Raw genomic sequence first — 3,450 nt, 5'->3', positions numbered from 1 at the left:
AATATATTACATTATAAACCAAAAAACATAATCAATTCAGCACATTGTGTAATAAAACAAAAAGAGTACTTTTCTTGTATTCTCAAAGCCTAGGGACACAATGTTACATTATGTAAGTGGAATCATAAATACATTTTCTTTTTAAGACAAATTTAAAGTGCTACATCGCGAGGATGTTGGTCCACTCACAGATAATAATTTGTACGCTTGTATAACCTAAACACGCAAGTTATTTATATGCATGTATTTTGAGACCAAATAAACGGCATACTAGAAATAACTAATATTTCACAGGATAAGAATCAGCCAGTATATTAAATTCAGCATCACCTCCATAAAAGTTCTCATTTGTCCAGGTCACTGAATATCTGGTAATCCTGAACTTGACTTGATTAATTAAAATGTAAACAGAGAAGGTTTTTTATATTTTATATTACACAATGTGCTAATAAATGCATTATATTATTCAACAGTTTGTGTACTTACAGGTATACATTTTATCATGAAGTAATACATTTTTTTCCTAGAAATTGTTATGTGATGCTTTTCTTACAATAGATGCTTGTTTTTTAATTTTGAACTTTTATTACATTTATATATTTATAGTATGGGATTTGTGTGTTGAAATGCAGTCACATACATGTACATAGAAGGTCTTAGCTACCTGTTTTTGAAAATCTACAAGGTAATCAAAATCATATCCATTATTGCATCTCTCGTTTAATGTAATCTCTCTATTGTCTTTCTAATAATATGTAGAAAATGCCCAAACAAACAATGACGTCAGTCAAATAATTACTTACCCAGTCAGTGACAGCAGGCCCTGGACCGGGTGGTTTTTTGGCCGAGCACATTGCACATTTGTACTCTGATTCAAACACTAAGATACAAACACACTTATTAGATCTTGAGTACCACACTAAAAAAATATGACTAACCAAAATTCTCACTCACCTGATGCTTTCAGTATTTGTAGAGCGAACAGTTTTCGCTGATGTACCATCTCTTTTCTTGTCGTAACAAAATCCATGTTTGGCATATCTGGGAAGGCCTCCATTACTTTGTTTGCCATCTAAACAATGGCACAATGTGTGATGTGCATGTGAGCGATTGTAGATTCTGATAAACCAACTTAAATCAAAAACACAGAATTTATTACATTACATTACATTTATCTATAATCATTTAGGAAAAGCTTGTACTTAGAGAAATATTAATCTCACCATGATTACCACCAGCTACTGCAATCTTGCTGCATTGGGTGTTCCATAACAGCTCCCTTCCATTTGGTATCCACCCAGTCACACCATCATCTTGAAGTACTCACTGTGTGAGGACAATTCATGAAAGTGTCAATGTACTATATGTACATACACATGCAATTTGTATAATATGTGTCTCTATAATTTGTTGGGCTCCCACATTTTGACAACATCTTTCTGGAAGCCTCTGTAACTCTAATCAATGCTTTAAGTCCTGAAATATTAAACCTAACCAACAGTGTATGATAGACTCCCAGTGTTTCTCTCTCTGTCTGTCTGTCAATATATCTGTCTGTCTGCCTGTCTGTCTGTCTGTCTGACTGTCTGTCTGTCTGTCTGTCTGTCTGCCTGCCTGTCTGTTTGTTTGTTTGTCTGTCTGTCTGTCTGTTTGTTTGTTTGTCTGTCTGTCTGTCTGTCTGTTTGTCAATATATCTGTCTGTCTGTCTGTCTGTCTGTCTGTCTGTCTGTCAATATATCTGTCTGTCTGTCTGTCTGCCTGCCCCTCCATGTCTGTCTGTTTGTCTGTCTGTCTGTCTGTCTGTCTGCCTGTCTGTTTGTCTGTCTGTCTGTCTGCCTGCCTGCCTGTATGTCTGTCTGTCTGTCTGTCTGTCAATATATCTGTCTGCCTGTCTGTCTGTCTGTCAATATATCTGTCTGTCTGTCTGTCTGCCTGCCTGCCTGTCTGTCTCTCTGTCTGTCTGTCTGTCTGTCTGTCTGTCTGTCTGTTTGTTTGTCTGTCTGTTTGTCTGTCTGCCTGTCTGCCTGTCTGTCTCTCTGTCTCTCTGTCTGTCTGTCTGCCTGTCTGTCTGTCTGTCTGTCTGTTTGTTTGTCTGTCTGTCTGTCTGTCAGTATATCAGTCTGTCTGTCTGTCTGCCTGCCCCTCCATGTCTGTCTGTTTGTCTGTCTGTCTGTCTGTTTGTCTGTCTGTCTGTCTGCCTGTCTGTCTGCCTGTCTGTCTGTCTGTCTGTCTGCCTGTTTGTCTGTCTGTCTGTCTGCCTGTCTGTTTGTCTGTCTGCCTGCCTGCCTGTATGTCTGACTGTCAATATATCTGTCTGTCTGCCTGCCTGTCTGTCTGTCTGTCAATATATCTGTCTGTCTATCTGCCTGTCTGTCTGTCTGCCTGCCTGTTTGTCTGTCTGTCTGTCTCTCTGTCTGTCTGTCTGTCTGTCTGCCTGTCTGTTTGTCTGTCTGTCTGTCTGTCTGTCTGTCTGTCTGCCTGCCTGCCTGTCTGTCTGTCTGCCTGTCTGTCTCTCTGTCTGTCTCTCTGTATGTTGCAACGCTCTCCAGGGTGCTGATCCTGCTGCTGGGAACAGCAAGGGAGCTATCCAGCAGTTTGAAAGCTTCATGAACTTCAACCCAATAACATCCTTGTCTAACCTTTGACTTCAACTGTTTCCTAGCATATAGACTAAATAGGCCCTCTTAGTGTTTCCTGTTTTCTGAATCAAATCTCATTTCACTCATGAGTGAGAAAGGCTTCTCTTTTCTTCTTCACTTGTTTTCTGTCTGTGTTTGTTTATTTCTGTGCAGCACATTGGAGTCACCAAGTAACTAAGTTAGAAAGCCTGTTTGACTAAAGTGTTTGCAAAGAAAATTAAACTCCTTAAACACGTATATTGTCTCCTGCCTCTCACTGCACTTTGGTTCTTCCTGCATTCTTACAAAGTCCCAGGAAAATGCTACATTGTAACTTAGGGTGACACAATGTAAAAGGTTTAGAACCTCTGTTACAAGTTATTCCCTGATTCTAGGGTTTAGCTCTGGTTTATGGGGGTATACATTTCAAAACATACCTGCTTCTGACAATTTCCTCTATACTTAAGTTTCTTTTATCATAATTATTACAATAAATGATAGATATGAGGAAATTAAAATGATGTATTTAGGCTGATAAGCTCAAATTAAAAAAGTACCTGAATCTTTTTGCAGCATTGTTGGAGTCTGCCAGCTCTGTGGATATGGGAAATGGGTCCACCAAATAAACGCTGCTTTGTGCAGGATTGATGTACTAAAAACATAGAAATTACATGAAATATCAGTCAAAGATTATTCACAACATCCATAAAACAATGAAAGATCATAACGATGAATACAAATGTCGTCACTACTAACCAGAAACTTCCAGTGAGAATTTCGTACGTTCACAAAAGACACAATTGCCTCATAGTTGTCAAAGTTGATCTGTAAC

General features: G+C 38.7%; 1 long non-coding RNA gene across 1 annotated transcript; it reads right to left on the bottom strand.

The window, feature by feature from the left end:
• Positions 1 to 1,223: 1,223 nt before the first annotated feature.
• On the bottom strand, positions 1,224 to 3,450 carry LOC117727668. The gene is made up of 3 exons (XR_004609053.1): positions 3,375 to 3,450; positions 3,176 to 3,270; positions 1,224 to 1,326 (listed from the first exon to the last, which is right to left on the bottom strand). It is a non-coding gene; the product is annotated as an uncharacterized LOC117727668 (long non-coding RNA).

This window comes from Cyclopterus lumpus, chromosome 24, assembly GCF_009769545.1.
Source record: "Cyclopterus lumpus isolate fCycLum1 chromosome 24, fCycLum1.pri, whole genome shotgun sequence".
NCBI lineage: Eukaryota > Metazoa > Chordata > Actinopteri > Perciformes > Cyclopteridae > Cyclopterus > Cyclopterus lumpus.
This window is presented reverse-complemented; position numbering and strand designations above follow the sequence as displayed.